This window comes from Sarcophilus harrisii, chromosome 4 (genome assembly GCF_902635505.1).
Source record: "Sarcophilus harrisii chromosome 4, mSarHar1.11, whole genome shotgun sequence".
In the NCBI taxonomy this organism is placed as follows: domain Eukaryota; kingdom Metazoa; phylum Chordata; class Mammalia; order Dasyuromorphia; family Dasyuridae; genus Sarcophilus; species Sarcophilus harrisii.
In genome coordinates this window covers 395,896,502-395,918,517 of record NC_045429.1, presented here as the reverse complement: position 1 = coordinate 395,918,517, position 22,016 = coordinate 395,896,502, and positions in this window count along the sequence as shown.

The following is a 22,016-nucleotide window of genomic DNA, read 5'->3' as shown; positions in this document are numbered from 1 at the left end:
TTTCCTCTTGTTCCTCTTCCCCTCAGAGATTTACTTCAAAACAACTGTCTGCCTATCCATATCTTCCCTCTAATATGTTTTACTCATATAGTGTCAAACTTATAGAGAAATCTTCCCTACAGGAGGCATATCAATTTAGAAAATCACATATTAATATCTGTGTTGTGTTGTATTTGTATTTTTGTCAAACATTTCCCAATTATATTTTAATGTGATTCATCCTGCACTAGGGAGTTTTGCTTTCCACTATTTCAAGAATTACTTGCTTCATTTTGATTTCTGACTCTTTCATGTACTACATTTCATTAGCTGTCCTTTCTAGGGTTAGATCATCTGTAAATATGATGAGCATACCAAATATTTCTTTAGTCATCAGTAAATAAAATTAAATAAGTCACTAATAAAATTATTAATAAAAATATTGAACAGTCCAAACTTAAGCACACATCCCCAAGGAAGCCCACTGGAGAACTCCTACCACCTTGATCCTGAACCATTAACACTTCTTGAATCCTACCACCCAATCAGTTCTGCCTCCATCTGATCATATTATTATCTAATTCTAACTCTTCAGCTCCTCCACAAAATGAGATTCCTTATTCATATATTTACTAAAATTCAGGAAAGTCAAATCCATAGAATATCTTCATCTACTTATTTAACAATTTTGTCCAAAAAAGAGAAAAAAAATCTGGTTCAGCATGATGTTTTTGATAAAGTCCTACATAATCTTTGTAATGAACTGCTTCTCCTTCTTTTTAATGATACAGTCTAGTATTTTTCTAGGAATCAAAGTCAAGCTCACTGGTTGGCATATTTGCATATTCTCATCCCTTCCTCCCTCTCCCTTTTTGAAAATCAAAAGAGGATTTGCCCTTCTCCAATCTTGAGTTATAAATTCCATTTTCAATTTTCTTTCAGATTCATTGACAGCGACTCATGAATCAGCATTTAGTTCTTTCAATACTTAGGAATGTCTTTCATATGGGCCAGATTCCTTGAATTTGTCAAGGTTAGTAAAGTGCTTTCTATCTCCTTATTTATCTTGGATAGCAAATCTGTTAGTAATTGTTAGTTTGTCATTTTCAGTATCAAAGTAATTCTCCCTTACTGACAAAACAGGAGGAAAAGGCTTGTCTTTTGAATAGCTCTCTTTTCTCTGTCAGTAATCATTATCCCACAAACCATAAGCAAAGATTCTATCCTTGCTTATATCTGCTTTTTTCTCTCAATATAGCTAATATAACAACTCTTTTCATTGTCTTTAGCTTCTCTTAATAGCATCAATCCTTCTATCTAGTTTTGCTGAAACTTTTTTATAGAATCATTTCATAGTTATATATATTTTCTGGCCTTGCATCTATTGTCTTTACATGTCTTTTTATATTTTAATTGGAAATTCCCTGACTATCCATATTTTTTTTTCCAAATCTTCTCCCAGATTTTATGATATGATCCTTTGCCCATAAGGTTACATTTCTTTTATTTTTTCAAAGGTATTTTATTTTTCTAGATACATGCACAATAGTTTACAACATTGATTTTGTAAAACTTTTTGTTCCAAATTTTTCTCCCTCCCTCCCTTACTTCCTCATTCCCCAAGACAACAAGCATTCTTACATAGATTAAATAAATGTAATCTTTTTAAACACATTTCCATATTTGTCATATTGTACAAGAAAAATGAGACCAAAGTGGGGAAAAACCACAAGAAAGAAAACAAAAAAAAAATGTGAAAATACTATGCTTTAATATGCATTCAATCTCCATATTTCTCTCTCAGGAAGTAATCAGAATTTTCCTTCCCAAGTCTATTGAATTGCCTTGAATCACCACATGTTGAGAAGAACCAAGTCCATTCCTGTCTATTTATACTGATCTCTTCACTTAAGTCCCATTTTCCTAAATAGAACTGTTTCAGTTTGTATCTTCAATATATATATATTTGTATATTACACTGAACACTTTTTAATCTGTTTAATTTTAATCTGCTATTAAAATTTTCTCCACTGATTTCTTAAATCTAGAAAATCAATCAAATAATAAATCAAACATTGATTTGTGAGGTTTGTCAATTTCCAAGATATGAATGTTCACACTGAAAATTTAAAAATTGGCCCTTTGGGGTCTCTTTGAACAGACTCAACTCTTTTTTAGTATGGGAGAAATGTGGATATATCTGTAGATAATAGGGATGAAACCACTAGATAAGGAAAGAGAAAGAGTAGGGATGATAATATAATCTGTGGGAGAAGACAATATGGAGTGACATAATTTGTGCATGTATAGGGGTTTATCTTGGCAAGAAAAAAAGGCTCATTTTTCTTGTGAAGTATGGGTGAAGGAAGAAATAATGGTAGGAAGCATCTGAGAGGTATTAGATGAAGAAGGAAAGTTCATGAAGCCTTCGTATCTTCAGCTGAGAGGATGAAGGGTATGGGGAACCAATCTGAGTGCAGTCCAACTATACCATTGGTATGTTCAGTAAATGGCATGATCTGGTGTGTTCCATTGTAGTTGATTGAGGGAAGAGTACAGAATATACAAAATATGAATAATTGAGTAGCCAGCTGGATTTAGTGACTGATACAGCCACTTTGTAGCTAGGGTTCTTCTGATGGAATCATTCTGATAGAAAAAAAAAAACAGGAACATACTCAAAACAGAATAATTAGTTCAGTAGTTAAAAACAACAACTACTACTATGTACCAGGCATTGTGCTTTACAATTAATATCTTATTTGATCCTCACAACAAACTGGGAAGGTAGCTACTATCATTAATCTCACTTTACAGTTGAGGAAACTGAGATAATTAAAGGTTAAATGATTTGCCAAGTGTCACCTAACTAGTAAGTTTCTGAGATCAGATTTAAACTCATCTTCCAGACTCCAGGTATAGCACTGTGCCTTCCAGGGAAGGTAAAGAAATCACCAATGCAAAGTTCTCTAGTAGTTGTTGATTGTCCTATAGAAGTGAAGCTGCCAGATTAATGAAACTAAGAATAAAGTAGTCCAGAGAACTCTGCAATTAAAGACAGGACTCCTAGCTTTTAAATACCTTGCGATGAAGACAAAGGGGCAACTCACTAAGGTGGTGATGGAGCAAGTGAAACACTTGATTGATTACAGTAAACACTAACAGAGCCAGGCAGGAACATAGCCAGAGATGTGGGGAAGTACCATCCCTAATGCAGATGTTTCGCTGCACTGAGATGGAGCAAAGGCATAAGACAGGAGAATAAGAGCAAGAATGAGTCTGAGACTTTGGAATCGATAGCAATAAAAGGTCGAAGTCAATCTTATTTCTGATGATTTTTGGATGATTCCCACAGAGGGAGCACAATCTGGGCTGGCTTTTACCACCAAGAAACTGGTGAATTATAAGAAAAGTTCAAACAAAAATTCATGAATCATTAGAACAATAATTCCTGAAAATATTGAGCCATTGATGAGATGTTCTCTGCAGTCAAGTTCCATAGACTTTGGGAGGTGAGAATTTATTGTAACAATGAATTTATTAGTTTAGACAGGGACCACCATTGGTCCCTTTTAGGTGATTGAGATAGAGAATTACTTGTACTTATCTCCATAAAGATAAATGTCCATTGTAAGTCAGTTATTAATGGGTAGAAGATTCTAAAGGAAATAGATTTGATAGAATGCATCTATGTACTCCCTCCTCCTTCAGTTACTTGTCACATTCCATGACCAGCCCATGGTTGGGGATAGTTTGCTCCTACTTTTTGAGTGTAGATCCACTTAAAAGGCCTCAGACTTTAGCTAAAGGTTTCTCCTCACACAACTGTAGGTATGAGCTGACCAACCAATGAAACTGAGCAAGTGATATGCATAGTTGGGTGCTAGACAAATACTACTGTCTCCAAAAATGGGAGGAAATACCATAGAGATCTACAGCTTGCTAAATGAGTAGAGGGAAAGGCTATCTTTTCCCAGAAGGAGCTTTGGGTATGGTTCCTGGAACATGGTTTTATAAGACAGGAATTGCTGGGCAGTGCTAGTCATGCCGTATGGGGAAATCTGGGAATTCAAAGCCATACAAGCCTAAAGTATCTTATAAAATCACTGCCCTATTTGGATCATTCAGGGGAGGTTACAGAGGACATGCCATAGAGGGAAGGAATATTATAAGCCCTTGGAAATCAATATTTGTTGTGAACTAAAATAATTTTGACATAAAATTTCGAGGTAATTTAATCATTTCATCAATAAGGCCAGCATATTATTAATAAAAGGATGACCTTTTAGTCATTTCTCTGAGACAAAAGACTCGTGGAAGTGGGATTACAGTTTATTCACCCTTCAAAAAGTAGGTAGTCTCAAGGAGGTGCCAATCAAATCTGATAGGTTAATACAATGGAAAGTGAGCTATTTCTAGTCAGCTTGTTTATTTTTTATAGAACAATAATATTGCATTATCTTCATGTACCACAACTTATTCAGTCATTCCTCAATTGATAAGTATCCACTCCTTTTCTAATTCTTTGCTACCACAAAAAGAGCTGCTATGAACTTTTTTGCACATGTTGGTCCTTTCCCCTCCTTTTTGATTTCCTTGGGATACAGACCTAGCAATACCATTGCTGAGACAAAGAGTTTGCAGTTTTATAGCTCTTTGGGCAAAATTCATTTCACAACTCCACTAACAATTGCACTAGTTTTCCAGTTTTCACACATCCCCTCCAACATTCATTATTACCTTTTCCTGTCATCTTAGCCAATCTGAGAGGTGTGAGGTAGTATCTCAGAGTTGTTTTAATATCCATTTCTCTAATCAATAGTAATTTAAAGCATTTTGCATACAATTTAATTTCTTTATCTGAAAATTGTCTGTTCATATCATTTGACACATTTATCAATTGGGGGATGATTTGTATTCTTATAAATTTGACACAGTTCTTTATATATTTTAGAAATGAGCTATGTACTTCCATTTTAAACTTGTATGATTTCTGTTGCTTTTGTAATTGATACATTCAATAATGGTAATAGTTTTTCTGAGATTGAATCAACCCTGAATTCCTGCTAAAAATCCCACTTGGTCATAGTATATTATCCTGCTGATAAATTGCTATAATTACTTTACTAATATTTTATTTAAAATTTTTGCAATAATATTCTTTAGGGAGATTGGTCTGTAATTTTCTTTCTCTGTTTTGGCCCTTCCTGGTTTAGATATCATTACCATATTTGTATCATAGAAGGAATGTCAGTACTCCTTATTTACCTATGCCTTGAAATAGTTTACATAGTATTGGAATTAATTGTTCTTTAAATGTTTGGTAGAATTCACCTTTGAATCCATATGGCCCTGGAGATTGTTTCTTAGGGAGTTCCTTAATGACTTGTTCAATTTCTTTTTTTCTAAAATGAGACTATTTAAGAATTTTATTTCTTCTTCTATTAATCTTGGCAATTTATATATTTGCAATTATTTATCCCTTCTTTCCCTGGATTGTATTTGCACCTGTTTATGTGAATTAATGATCCATTATACCTCCCTTTTCCTCTTTTTCCAGTGCACAGCTTTTCTCATCCCTTAATGTCTTTTTCTTTGATGTCATCACATCAGGAACCATTCACAACTACACCCTTAGTTCATGTGATGCTCTCCTTCTGTCCACCCCAGGGACAGAGTTTTCAAGAGTTACAGATATTGTTTTCCTATCAAGTGGATGTAAACTGTTTAACCTTTAAATATATATTTTCCCCCTGTTTACCTTTTTGTTGCTCTTTTGCTTCCTGTGTTTGCAGATTAAATTTTTTTAGTTGTTGTTTTTTTCGACAGAAATGATTGAAAGGTTCTTACTTCATTGAGGCTCCATCTTTTCCCCTGAAAGGGAATGCTGAGACTTTCTATATAGTTAATTCTTGGTTGTAATTCCAGATTCTTTGCTTTCTGGACTATAGTATTCCAGGACCTCTGATCCTTTATTGGAGAAGCTGCCAGATCATGGGTAATAATGACCCAAGGTTGCCCCTTCATATTTGAATTATTTTTGTCTGGCACTTTGCAAGATTTTTGAGATTATAGTTTTAGAATTTTGCAAGAAGGTTTCTTGGAATTTTCCTTTTGAGATCTCTTTCTGAAGGTGATCTATGGATTCTTTCAATGAGTATTTTTCCCTCTGTTTCCAGAATATTGGGGCAATTTTACTTAATGATCTCTTGCAGAATGCTATCCAGGCTCTGGCTCTTTTTTTTTTTTTTTGGTCATGGCTTTCAGGTAGGCCAATAATTTTTTAGTTATCTTTTCTGGATCTATTTTCCAGGTCAGCCATTTCTCCAATGAGATATTTCACATTTTTTCCTCATTTGTTCATTCTTTTTAGTTTGTTTAACTGATTCTTGCTGTCTCACAAAGTCATTATCTTCTATTTGTCCTGTTCTAGTTTTTAATGTGTTATTTTTTTCAATTATTTTTGTATCCCTTTCCCCATTTGGTTTATTCTACTTTTTAAGGAGTTGTCTTCTTCAGACAATTTTTTTCACATTCTTTTCCAAACTGTTGACTCAGTTTGTGCATACCTCTCATTTCTTTTCTCATTTTTTCTTTTACCTCTCTTATTTGCAATTTGAAGTCTTTTATAAGCATTTCTAAGAAGCCTCTTTGGGCTTGAAACCAACTCTTTGACTCTTTGAAATTTCTTCTGTGTATATTCTGTCCCCATTTGAGTTTGCATTTTGGTCTCCAAAATGAGACCACTAAGTAGCTTTCTGTGATCAAGGTTCTTTTCTGTTTCTTGATCATTTTCTTTCCTTTTCTTTTGGTATTTCCTCTTTTTTTTACTTTTAAGGTAGAGTTCTGCTTCTGTAGTAAAGGGGATGTTGTTCCAAGATTCCTGTGTGGTTCTGAGCTTTGGCTTTGAGCACAGAGGCCCCTTGTGTCTGTAGGGGTAGTTACACCTGCTCCTTTCAGGAAATAGCGCAGTTTCTCAGTTTGCTTTCTGAGCTGGGACTGGAAGCTGCCCCCTTATTTGCTCCTCTACTGAGACAGGACTGAGGGTCTCAGTTGCTGATTTGCTATGAGCCCCTCACTGACTTTCCTAGAGTCTATCTGACCTGGGCCGAACACCCTTTTCACCTCACTGAGGCTGATCTTTCTTGAAGTTTTTTCAGTTTATTTTGAGCTGGAGAGTGATTTATTTCCATCAAACTCTGTTTAGAGGCTTGGTTTCATGTGCTTTTCAAGGGAAACTGGGAGAGTTGGAGCAGCTTCCTGACTTTACTTTGCCATCTTGCCTCTACCCCCAGAACTTCTTCCATATCATTTATCTTTTTTAAAAAAAGGGTGAATTGACATTTTCCCAGAGCTATCTGACCAAATGTAATGAGGAGAAATATATGTGTTTGCCCATATGTAGAATATTTTTACTGCCTTGTTAAACCTTGGTCTGGATAAATCCGTAAAAGAAATTTCCCAGACTGGGAAAGTTTCTGGATGAGGACATATAAAACAGGTAAAACCCTTGATTCTAATACAATAATTACTTATTAAATACAAGGGAGAAATATTCATTTCTCAAACTATGAGGTGTTTTTCAGCAATCTTTATGCAGGTTGTTATGGGTAAGGCAATGGAAAACCCAGAGTTATCAAAAGCCCCCTAGGAAATTAACATCCAATAATATTCTGTTCCCAGTGATGGGGCAGGTGAAAGACTTTTTTCTCTAGTAATAGAGATGAAGGAAGGTGGAGCATTTTGTTATACTAGCTATTCTTACAACAAATCTGTGTTGCCTTTGAGGAAGATAGATGTATAGTGGACTATAGGGAATCTGAACAAAGTCATAAAGACTATTATTATAGCTATTCCTGATCTTGTCAATTCCATAGACCAATCAAGCCTCATGATGAGTGGTATGGGGGCCTTAACCTCCATAATACATATTTTCTTTATGTCTTTTACTAAGACTAGTCAGAAACAGCTTCTTTTTACTTGAGAAGAAATCCAGTTTATTTTCATTGCCTTTTTTCAGAGCTCTCTGAACTCTCCTTTATCCTTTCACATTGTGATAGCAGAGACCTGAAAGAGTTCTCTTGCTAAGAGAATTGATGTACACACCTATACTGATGACATCATGTTCACCAGCCAGATGAGAACATGGTAGAAGAAGCCCTAGATCAGAAGCCCATTGTATATATGCCATGTTAGGTAAACTAAACCTAAAAAATTCCATTGGTCAGTCTACTTAGTTAAATTTAGGCTAATAGCAGTAGAAGAAATGCAGAATTCTGGAATAGTATGAAATAAACTACTGACATTTGCTTCCCAACAATCTAAAAAGAAAACCTAGAACCTTATTGGAATCTTCAGGTTTTACAGAACTCACATTATCTACCTGGGTATTCTAATGGCCCCTATTTACTGTCACCCACAAATTTACTTCTTTCAAGTAGAATCCAAAAGAGATAAATAGAATGAAACATCTAAAGTTGTCAAGTCTCCTTATCAGTTTATAAGCCCCTTGTTTTTAGAAGTTCACATTCAAGTATATTTGGGATCTCATCAAATTCAGTTCTCCCTCCAATAAAGTAGATTGATACTCATTCATGCCCACTCAAACTGCAACTTTCAGCGGGGACCTTTCCACTCATTTTGAGGCCTTTCTTGATTTCTCCTGACATGACCCAGGTATCATTAGCTTTCCACCTATGACCCTTTATTTTTATGAAATAACAAGCTTATCTTTTCTTTATGTCAACTAGTTTCTTAATAGTTTTTTACTCCTGTTCTTTAGAGTTCTTTGTAGATTATATATTGCTACCTTCAGCAATACACTCACCATGACTTTTTCTATATTTTCTGGTGGCTATCATCAGAAAAGAATAATTTCTTTTGTAAAAATAGGATGATACTAATCTTCCAAGTAATATAATGATACTGATATTTTGGTGGTAAATACTATATTGTTTAAAAGGTCTACAAGTTGATATTTTACACTAGTGATATGATGAGGGAGAATTTATATGCAAGTATATAAAATTATAAATAAATGTATCTATAACATAATTTGGTGGAGAAGGTACTGAAATCTGAGAAGAATAAAGGAACGCTTCAAAAAAGAGTTACCATGTGTCTTGAATCTTTAAGGAAGCTAGGCATTCTAAGATAGAAAGATGAGGAAAGATTTCATTCCAGGTATAGGGAATAGCCAGAACAAAAGCATAGGGATGGTAGTATGCTATTTGTGAAAGTGTTAACATTTATTAAAATTGGATAGGTAATCTGGGAGCCAGAAGAGCTTTAAATGACTTTCTTTTTTGATCCTAAAGTTGTTGAGGTCATGGGATCCAAGCAGAGTATCCCTACACAGGGCCACCAAAATACTGAGGTTTGGTCACCAAAAAATGTCATTCAGGGTGATGCTCCAAAAGTATATTGGGGTTATTTGCCGGTGTCACTAGTTGTCTCAAAAGAGTTTGTAGGCTTAGACCTTCTCTAAATCAAGGGGTAAAGATCTTTTGACATTGCTAAAATCAGGCTAAACTCACAAGGCTATTCAGCAAAGAAAGGATTTATTGGACTAGTCAGCCACCAAAAGAAGTTAGTAGGGGATTATGCCATTGACTGGCAGGCTAATCCTAAAAGAGATTTAGCATCCTAAAAAGAGTTAACCAACAAATTACAGCAGAGTAAGTCTTTTATAGGGGAAAATCACCTCTGTGATTTGACATTATAATTTAACTTTCTGGTTGGATCCGGTAAATGTGGGGTTATGCTGGTTTTGTCAAAGCAAAGAATTCAGCTAAGAATTCTACCAGAGATTATCACCTGGGATGGTGCTATAATAAAATTCACTTGAACAAAAGTCCTAATCAAAATCAAAAAGGTCCACTTATGATCCTATCAGCACTCCTCCCAGCTTACTTTAGAGATTAGCTAAGCTTCCATATTGTTTACAGGAATTCAGAGTCTCTCCTGATGTCTCTCCTTCCTACCTAAAACCATGGTCTTATTCATCCCTTTTCAAAGTCACTAAAATTATGGAGGAAAAGAATGACATAACCATGTAGTGCTTTAGGAGGATCATTTTGGCAGCTGAATAGAGGGTGAATTGAAATATGGAGAAGTTGGACACATGGAAATAATTAGGGTTGGATAAATATATCTGAGAGTCTTCAGCATAGTATAGAGGTACAGTGAAAGAGTAATATGAGTTCAAATTTAGTCAGGCATTTACTAGCAGTATAATTCTGAGCAAGTCACTTAACCTCAATTTGCCTTAGTTTCCTCAACTATAAAATGGGGGTGATAATAATAATTAATTATTATATTAATAATAATATTTTGCAGGATTCTTATGAGGATCAAGTGAGATATTATTTGTAAAAAGTTCTGAGCACAGTGCCTAACAAACAGTAGGTACTAGATGAATGCTTATTCCCTTCCCTAGAGATGACAATTCAGCTGCTGGGAGCAAAAGAGTAACCAAGAAAGGAGGGTGCTAAGGCAAGAATTCTTCACCTTTCACCCTTTTGTAGTCTGTTATAGTTTATGGATTCCTTTTTAGGAATGCATAAAATAAAATCCATAGAACTACAAAAAACAATTATACTGAAATACAGTTGTCAAAAAATATGGGTTATTTTTTACGGTTATGGGCTGTTTTTGTACCTCTGGCTTAAGAAGAGATAAAGACTCCTAGAGCAGGGGAAAGATGATCATTTATCAAATAAGATTGATAAAAAGAGGTAAAATAAGCAGAAAGAGAATCAGAGGAAAGCAGAAACAAGGGAGGAAAGAGTATGTAGTCAAAAATACATGAATAACATTGTCAAAAGCTAGATAGTTGAAATAGATTAAAAACTAAAAACAAGGTATTCAGTTTGGGAGTTACAATATTTTGGAAAGAGCAATTTCAATTGAGTAGTGAGGTTGAAGGTCAAATTTCATGAAGCTGAGAAGTGAGTGGGAGGTAAGAAAATAAAGACAGGTAGTATAGGTGACTTCTAACAGTTTGTTAAAGGGAGAAGAAATATAGGATTAGAGCTTGGAGGTATGGTAGGGTCAAGGAAAATTTGCTTTGTTTTTGTATTTTATAGAAAGTGGGGAAGGAGACAATAGATGGCTGGAGAAATATAAAGGAGGAAAGGAGAAGGGGAAAGAGAAAAGTAAGAGAGAAGGAGAAAGGTAGGAGGAAGAGAAGAGAGGGGAGAAAGGAAGAAAGGAGAACAGTAGGGAGGGGAGAAGAAAAGCTAACAATGATCTTTGGACTTTTGAAGAGGAAAGACCATTTTCAGTGGGGAAATCAAGAAAACTTTCATAGAATGAGTGGTATCTGAACTGAACCTTGAAGGAAAAAAAATATGTTAAACAGGGTAGATATAGAGGGTAATTTAAAATATAATAATAGGACGAGGTTAGAGAACTGTCACAAAGACTGAAAATACAGAGAAAGAAAAGATGTGACAATTGACTCAGTACTTTGGAGAATGGCACATGGGATGATGGGACATGGAATTCTATAAAATTAACCAACATGGCAAAGAATTAGAAAATTAGAAGATGACGATCAATTGGGGAATGGCTAAGTAAATTCTGGCATATGAAAGTAATGGAATATTATTATTCTATTAAAAAATGATGACCAGTCTGATTTTAAGGTTTGGAAACATTTCCATGAATTGATGCTGAGTGAAACAAGCAGAACCAGGACTATATGATCAACTAATAAAGAGTTGGTTCTTCTCAGTGGTTGAATAATCAAAATCAGTCCCAATAAACATTGGATAGAAAATGTCATCTGCATCCAGTGAGAGAACTATGGGCACTGAATGTAAGTCAATGCATGTTATATTTACTTTTTTTTTTCTTTTTCTTCCATTTTTTCTCCTCGAGGTTTTTCCCTTTTGTTCTGATTTTTTTTCCCCAACATGATTTGTAAAAAATGAATGTGTATATATATATATATATATATATATATATATATATATAACAAAAAATGTTTTTCATTGTAATTGAGGAAAGTGAAGTGGAGAGAGATGATCAAAGAGAATTTGTCCACATTGTTAAATCTTAGAAATGTCAAGAAAGATGAGAACTGAGCAAGGCCATCATGGTGGAAAATGAAGAGGTTCTTTTATGATTTTTGCAACTTTTAATTTCAGATAGGCCATTTTTAAATACTATAAGTTAGTAATGAGATAGCATAATATAATGATTAGAAAGCCGGCTTTGGAGCCGTGAAGATCTGGGTTCAAGTGTCTCTTCTGATACATATTGGCTATATGACCTTGGACAGGTCACTTAAACTCAAAGTGCTCAATTCAACTCTCAAGGACCATAAATTGCAGTGAAAATGTCTACCTACACTGGTGGGTGGAGTTCCTTACCAAGAAGTTCCCAATACTAGTGAAAACACAAGTCTAACCCCTCCCCCTGTCCTTGGTTGATATTAAGAGTACAAAAGAGACAATCATTTACTAGGGTAGGGTGACTAGGGTATTACTACACTGCTGAAAATTTTTAGAAAATTATAAGAAACAGCATAAATAGAAATTTACAGAAACTGGTAATGTAGCATCTCAGAGCTTGCCTCTTTCCCTCTAATGACCAAATCTTCCCTGGCCCAGGCTTATACTCTCTTACCTTCATGTTCCAGCACATGATTACTTATGAGTTTGCAAACAGCTCCTGAAACTGTGTCTCTGTTTCTTTAATGTTAAATTGAATTGAAGAAGAAAATTATGTTAAAAAATATCCTTCCAATATTTAATTACAGCTGTGCCAACCATTCTGTGGGCAATAACATTCATATATTAAGATAAGCAATCCTGCATTCCATTTTATGTTCTTAACTACATGGGCAATATAGGTTCAACTCATAAAAATTGAGGAACTTTCTTTACAAACGGAAAAGAAAAAAATTAGCCCTATTCAGTTCATAAAAGTTGGAACACCACTCCAGTATTTTGGAGAGAAACTATTTTGGAGAATCTCAGAGCATTTCAATCTTAACAAATTCATTCGCCATGAAAATTTCCTTTTAGGTGGGCAGCCTTAGTGTTGATAGCTAATCACAAAATTAGGAAGGAACTTTTATCCCCAATATAATGTCTTATTGATTGTGCTTTTAAAAGGAAGATATAAGTAAAATTTATTAACAAGTCATATGCTTATTTTGTCTTTTGTTGTGAGAACATATATGCATATTTCAAGCAATTGTAGCTGTATTTATTATTATTACTGCTATTGTTTCCAGTTGTAGCTGGTTAAATTCAACACATATTTAGTAAACATATACTTTGTACACACTGCTGGGATACCAAGATGCTTATTGAGTCAGTAAGGATAGGCTGTTTGAGGTCAGAAACCATGCTGTTTTTCACATTGGTATCTTGGTATTTAGCATTATATAGTATTTGTGATTTGAATTTCTGATCTGATCTCCACTCATATTCCCTCTCCATATTCCCAAAAAATTTCCCTTAAAAAAAAACTAAATAAAACCAACCCACAGTTGTGGGTTGCCTAACAGTATGTAACATTTCTCATCAGGAGTCTCTTATTTTTTCACCTGTGGGGTAGGTAGTATGTTTCATCACTTTTCAAATATATATAACATACATTACTATGTGACTTGTACATAGTAGTTTAATAACATTTACTGAATAAATAATGTCTAAAGAATCAAAGAAAAACACAATCTCTGCCTCCAATGCACTTAATGTCTAATGGGATAGAATGGGGTAGGGAATTAGTACAAAGCATGTATGCAAATAAAAGTTACAAAAGGTAGAATGCAATAATGATAAAGGAGCAGTTTGGGCAACAAACTATAAAAATTTCAGATGAGGAGCAAGCTGCATCACAGTAGGTTTATGGAGAAGATAGGACCTGTTGTGGGCTTTTGAATGAAGAAGACTTGGAGAATCACAGATGGAGACCTCCTCAGAGGTCACACCATCCAATCTTCTCATTACTTTTCAGATGAGGGGACTGAGGCAAGGGAGAATAAGTAACTCACCAATGATCATATAGGTAAAAATATTAGAGAAGAGATTAGAACCTGGGTATTTTGACTCAGAACTCATTGTACTATGTTGATGCTTTCAATGACTTTGAGATGTGGAGGAACTCCCTCCATAGGCATGAATACGTGGCTGGAGGACAATTTTTATTGTCAGAAATGTCATCTTCCTAATGGATTCGTCACCTATAGAAATAAATACCCCAAGGAGTTTTGGATCCAATGATATCGCTGTCTTTGCTTTTCCTCAAATAAGAAGCTCCCTTTCTTAGCCTTAAGCATTTTCACTGGCTTCCCCTTCCTTAATGCTTTCCTTTCTCTTCCACTTCCCGATTTCCTTTCAGTACCAGGTAAAATTCTATCTTCTATGGGAAGTTTTGTTTTTTTTTTTCCTCTCCCAACTCCCTTAATTTTAGTGCCCTTCCTGATGTCATAGTCTTTGAGAACAAAGGACAAACAACAAAGTAGACATACATATGGCATTTCTCATATCAAGTTTACCACCTCTTTACTTGGTGATATGAATTGTTCAAGACTGATCAATCCTTTCTTACACTATCACTCATTTTTATGTGGAAATATTGATGTCCAGAGCACTACATAGAGAAGCAAAGTTAAGATTCTGTGGAATCCCAGTAAAAATTTCCTTAAATCAGAAATCATTTTTGCCTATCTACTTTGGAAATATCTTTAAGCTTCAAAGAATGTAAATGATATCTGATTTATAGCCTCAAAAAGCCAATAGCTTCAGGGACAGTATCTCCTGAGTGGCAAGAATCTTGTTTATCTGTCAAAGTAATTTCATGTTTTCTTAAAGAGTGATGGAAAGGGCCAAGGACAGATGCCCAGTTTCATTGTTCTTTGTGTTCCACAATGTATGCAGAACTTTATGTAAAATTTAAATCTCTCTGCAAACATGAGTTATCAACATTATTGTTATTTTGTTAAATCTTATCACAAGAGCCAAGGTCATCATTGTTTCTAATCACAGTTCTATACCCATCCTGTTCTACCCCTCATTCCTAATATATATGCCTAAAATAGGCATCTCATCTGATGATTTATACTATTTGTGGTCATTATTTATAAAGTTTTTTAGTGCTTTTTATAGTCTTCCCATGATAAAATGTTGTCTCTTTTATGCTGTATGTCTTTCTTACTAAAATTCCAAGTTTAACCACTTAAGGCTAGGAAATCAGAACATTTTTAAAGGGCCTGCTTATAAATAGTCACCACACTAGAGATTTATTTGCTTCATTTTTTCAGGAGTATTTTCCTTGTATAATTTTGTTCAAGAGAAAGCTTATATTCTATATGGTGATTCATTCACACATCAGAAATCTAATAAACATTCCATGGCAAACACAGACTTCAAGCAAAGTACCCGGGGGAAGGATATGGCTCAAATTGAGACCCGTCAAGGTGAGTAGCAGGCCCCTCCATCACCCACTTTGTAGGCTACATCCTTTTCCCCAGTGGAGTAGGTATGAATGAATGAAAGATTTAGGAATGGAGGAAAGGCAAGGTGATTTAGTTCTAGAAGCAATCTCTGCCTTTCCACCCTCGATATAAAAAGCTCAGGATGTTTCTGCTCCATAGCTTTTGGTTCCCTGATGGAACACCCTTAACTAGGGTAAAGTAATACAGGTTTTTGTCTTAGAATGCCCAATTTAGAGGATATAAAATTAAGCTTGTGCTCACAGTACTTATTCAGCAATTTAGAAATAATATAGATTAGAAACTAGTTATCAGGAATGTATAATTAAAATAGGAGATCCAGAATGAATTCTTTCTCTGCGCCACTATATTTACCACATCTCCTCCACATAGTGTGTGCTTAATAATCGACATAAAAATTTATTGTTGCCATTATTCCCATTTTGATACATAAGGGAGGAAAATTTAGGATATTTATTGACTACTGACTATTAACATTAAATAAATATCCTGTCCCAGTGAAGCCTTATTCCTTAAACTATAGGTGTAAAATTCTTTTTTAAAAAAATGGTAGCTTTAATTTTTAAAAATGTACTTTGGAAAGCTAATTTTTTGCTAATGGCACAGGGCATTCATTCATATAGCCAATTTAGAGTGATCCATGACATTCAAGGACCTTGTCAGTCTGGAATTTAAAACTTTTCATAAACTGGAATAATGCTACTTTTTCAGCCATACCTCACAATGATTCCTTCTACATGAAGTATATTGTAGTCAAACTGGATTACTGAATATCCCCCATCTTTCAGAGTCACAGAAAATGAGAGTAGTAATGGATTTCAGCCACCACCTAGTCCAACCCATGCACAAAGGAATTCCAATCATAACTAATAAGTGGTCATTCAGCCTCTGTTTAAAAATCTCCAAAGAAAATCAATCAACAACCTCTGAAGGCAGGCCCTTCTCTTTTGGGACATTCTATGTATTAGGAAGTTTTGTTTTGGTTTTGGTTTTTGTTGAAATCAAACCTAAATTGGCATCTTGTAACCTTAACCATTTATTCCTGGTTAAACCCTCTCAAATACTGTACCCTCTTGAGTCTAAATGGAATAATATTGTGTGATATCTCTGAGCCTTTGCCTATGTGTTCCTTATGTTAATTTTCCCTGAAAAAATATAACTAGGGAAATAATACAGTGGAGATATTAGAAATTATATTTTGGGATTTTGAAGCAATGTGGGATAGTTAGAAAAATGAGTGATGGCTTTGGATTCAGAAGATATGATCTAGAATCTTCCCTCTTATATGCACTAGTTGTGTGGCCATAAGAAAAACAATTGATATTCAAAAGAAAATATGAGGATTACAATAATCCTTTTAGGATAGGATGATAAAAATCATAATTTTATGATCTCTTTACATTGAGTTATGCGACCTCATGTAATCTACAGTTTAAAATTCTTTATTCTAGGGCACTCTAACATTTGTAGAGTATTTCCCTCATAGAGATCCTATGAGATAGGTAATATATTTTGCCATATGGACATTTCTCTACAGTATGTTCATTTTCCTTCTAATATGAAGAAGGGAAAGAAGTGTGATTTATTCAATTCAATAAGCATTTATTAAGTACTTATTGTGTGCCAAGAATTGTACCAGGTCCAAGGAACCCCAAAACAAAACAAAACAAAAAATGAACTAGGTCTTTCTTCAGAGAGCTTGTATTCTATTTCATTGATATCTATCTGTTAGCTGTTAACTTTTCCCATTACTCCTTTCACCTAGAAAATCAAATACCAAATGGCAGTTTAAAATGTACTTTTTAGGAAAAGTTTGTGAAGGGAATATAAAAAGATTAACTGGTAGATATGCTCTAGTCATGATATCTATGTAGTGAACATAATTGGGCAAATCCTAAGGGGAATTTGAATAACCTAATTATTCAGCAGTAGAAATTAAAGGGTGGGAAGTGGGCACAAGCCCCAGCATTTCCAATAGCTGATCCTACTATGTGAAATACAGACTGATGTAAGCAACAATGAAAGACAGGACAGATGGAATAAAGAGATTTGAAAAAGCTACAAATAAAAACTTTAAAAAAGCATGTCAAAAGTGAACTTTTAAATATTCATTTTGAATTACTGAGAATAGCTGTGGCTTCTGTATAGTGCAGATGGCTCAGGGATTCAATGCAAACAAAGCACCAATTTCTGAATACTCATAGCTGTGCCGTTATAATAGCTAGAGGCCCCAAACTCCAGGGTTTTGAGATGATTCAACTAGATCCTCTTACCTGCCAAATTTCATCAGATCTATAGAGCCTTTATCATAATAACAAGAGTGAATGGATGGAAGAAAGTGTGGACAGCCTAAGCTCCCACAGCTAAAATGACAATATTTGTCATAGGGAAATAACCTTTTCATTCTTAATAGTGGGAAAGCTGCAGCTGGAAACTTCTCTTCTATAGGGAGAGAAAAGAGATTTTTTTTTAGGTTTTTTTGGTTAAATTCCTTAGTAGCTTGATTTTTTAAAAAATCAAAACCATGCAAAGGGAAAAGTAAAGACATTTTAAACAGTTATGGATGACTGTTTACCAGTAGTGCCAAGCTTACCTCTAAGAGGAGCTATTTCTTTATAAGGTAGCAAGATATGGCCTCATCAACTGAAGATTATCCCTTGCATAATTATTTGGGTGAAGGAGCAGAATCACTAGCTTGCATCAACTTTCTGTTTTTCTTCTAGACAGAGCAAAGCTAACATTGACACAGAAGGGAAGGAGGAGGGAGTATTAGTAGTATCAAAAATATTCAAGGACAAAATACAAAATGAAATTGATTTCTGTGGTGATGAGATAATAACAGTTGGCTTCACATGGTATATAATGTCATCAGAAAAATGGAAAAAGATTTCCACCTTGGTAATTAATCTCTAGAAATGGAGGGAAGAAATATTTTGGTACCAATGAGAAGAGGTTTTTAAAAACTGAATAAGTATTTCCCAGGAGCAATAAGATTTCAAATCATGTCAAGTTAACAAGCATTTACTAAACATTTCTTATGCAGCAGGGATGATGATGGTGGTGGTGGCTAGAATTCATGTAACATTTTAAGGTCTGTAAAAAACTTTACATATATTCACTCATTTCGTACAAGAAAAAGTTAATAATAATAATAATAAAGTAAAATAAACAGAATCTACTCTCAAGGAGCTTATATTCTATAAGAAATGGCAGACATGATAATAGGTCGGAAAGCTTTAAAAAGATGCTGTAAGATGCATTGAAATGCAACTGACTTTAGGTAACTGTAACTTTCATGGACATCAGATGATTCAAAATATGATAATATCTGCCATGTATAAGGTTTTACAAAGTTTCTCACATATTTAATTTTACTTGATCTTCATAAAAATTGGATGCCATAAATATTGTAGTTATCATTAACTCCATTTTACAAACAGGAAAACTGAAGCTAAGAGGGTTTAAGTGATTTCTCCTCTGATATACAGCAAGTGCTATAGTTAAGATTTGAACTCAGATTACTTTCAACTCCAGAGCTCTGGTTTTTCCTCTTATAGTGTGAAGTCTCTCATGGATGCTGGAAAACACCAACATTTATTTGATTCATTAGATTTCATGACTGGGGAGAAGGGAGAACAAAGGGGGAAGGAAGAAAGATCCAGTGTTTTAAATTTGATTGAAAAAACTTGTCTCCATTGAAAATGCATAACACTATCTGAAGCTATAAAATAAATATGATACATGGCATATAAATAGACAGAATGCATGCAATTTGTCACTAAATTTAAGTGGGCACCAGAGAAATGTAAGGCTGATTTGCAACAGACATGAGCTGAATTGGAAGAATGGAATGGAATTGTTTTAATCAGAGGAAATCCAAATCCTATTCAAGTACCGATTAACATATACTTATTTTATTTTCACTTAATCGCTATTGCCGCCTCTCCTCTTTGCTTCTAGAGCAGCATCCTCTTGGATTTCTGACAGGCTGTGGTCCTTCCCACAGGCCCAGTTCAATTGCCCTGCTCACCCACATACCTGGTCCAATTACTGATAGCTATGTTCTCTTTCACTTCAGAAAACACAGTGTTCTAAAGAAGCAAATGTATAGGATCAACATCTATTTCTGATCCAAATAAAATGAATATTAAAAGGATTGGCAAAACCACCGAATAAGAGATTATTAGAGACACTACAAGCAAGCTGAAAAAGCAGGAAAGTGATTTCCCTCGTCAAAGTTTAAAAAGTCTTTCTGGTTCAAAGTCTATTGACCTTAGTCTAGAGCATGGCTACTCTAAGGACATTCTTCCATGACATTAGAGGGAATGGGAAATGACTTTCTAAAGAATGAGGTATATATAGCAAAGAACAGAAATCAGATGATCTGAGTGAAAGTCTGCCTTGTTTCTCTTACTGAGAAGCCTGAACTTACTACTTTCTATTCTCTTTCACAGACAGTTCATGACAGTGAATTGAGTGTCAAGCTCAGAGTCAGGAAGACTCCTCTTCTTGAGTTCAAATCCAGCCTCAGATACTCACTAGCTGGGTGAGTCTGGACAAGTCACAATCCTGTTTGCCTCAGTTTCTTTATCTGTAAAATGAGCTGGAGAAGAAAATGGTCAAACTACTTTTGTATCTTTACCATGAAAACCTCAAGTGGGGTTACACAGAATCAGTTATTCTTAAAATGACTGAACAACAACGATAAATAACTTTGGCAATGCAGTGTACAAAGTATTGGATCTGAAATCAGTAATATTTGAGTTCAAATTTCTTTTCAGATAGTTAACTGTGTGACCTTAGGGAAATCCTCTGTCTCAATTTCCTCATCCATAGGAAATTATAGCACCACCTACTTACTAAGGTTATTGTGAGAATTAAATGAGACAATTTTGATGTCATAATCATGATCATGATCATGATGGTGATGATGATGATGACTTAGTAGGTAGAAAGCTGCCACGTCATACTACCTCATTTAGATGGACACTGAAGAGTTTTTAAAAACAGTTAGAAGACAAGTTATTATTCCTAAATGGTTTAGAGAAGTTGGATCAGTTAATTAGCCTTGGCTAAAAAGAATATATAAGGCAATATCATGCTCTTTGACCTTTAAAAAAATCTTAAAGCATTGCATGGATGTGTGTGAATTTTAATAATTATTATTAATACCAATTTTATTTGTTTAATGTGCTTTTACATGAAGGAGGATAAAACATTAATTTCCAACTTCAGTGAGAGTGAGACAAGCAGAAATAGATTGGAATTGATATATGGCCTATGTCCTTTTGATAAAGGTGTTAGATTCTGATATGAGTTACTCTGGAATAAATTTTTATTTTTGTTCCTGCCCCACTTAGGACATGATTCAGCTATAAAAACTGCTAGCTGCCTTCTGACTACAAACAAATTTGAGGACCCAAAATACCCCTGTTCTAAAGGGAACATAAAAGCAGAGCTTTTGACCCAGGCTCAGTTCAGTCCATCTTATTAGTGATGTTCTTGCTGGTTCCTTGAAGTCCTAGATGGTTATCCTGTCTTATATCACTCCTACCTGATGAATGAAACTGACCTTCATGGATACCAGTCTGTTTAGATTTCAGTACCTGCCTGATTCTCCTTGCCTTAGGATAATTTCTAGTCCATGATTTTCCATCTGTCTACCCTCCAGAATGGAAATTTGTTGTTCTTCAGTTGTTTTTCATTCATGCTCAATTCTTTATGATTCTATTTGGGGTTTTCTTGACAAAGACACTGGAATGGTTTGCCATTTCCTTCTCCAGCTCATTTTATAGATGAAGAAACATTAACTTAAGCTTATTGTGGAAAGTTTAAAAAATGATAAAAATGTATCTGTTTAAAATGAAGTTATGAAGAATTATTGCCCTATCAAATTTATTGAAGATTGGACTTTTGCCATAGATGAAAAAGTTAATTTTATATTTATATATGTAATACAATTGACCAAAGAAACTCATGGTGTTGACTAGATCCCATTCTTAGAGAGCCAGTTAATAATTCTCAGACACATAGATCAGTGATGTAAGTTTTGGGAGTAGTAATGTCATGGACAAAAGAGAGGGCTCCAGGGAAGGATGATGACTTGTTGGGAGAAAATAGAAATCAGAAAATAAGATAATTTGATCCAGCATGGAAGATCTTCAGCTAAAAAAAATGGGAAAGACATACATTAGCTTCTTACTTACAAAGGTAAATCAATAAAAATGCAAAATTAAATAAAAGCTTCTTTGGAACACTGAAAAACCCACTTCTTGAAAGCATTGAGGATTCATTTTGCAAATAACCTCATGAAAAGAAAAATAACAAAAAATGAAAGAAAAATTACTGAAAAAATGTTTACGAAATAGTAGGGAGAGCATCAGTGACTATCTACCAAGCCATAGGTGGTATTCTATTTGAACTCATCTTTAAGAATATTTCACATAGCATTCAGACATTCAACTAAGGTTTAGATTTGAGCTAGTGAAAAAAAAAAACTAACACTTGATTTTTGTTCAAATAAGGTCATTTAGAAATAATAAACTTAGCAGTAATCCAAAAATCA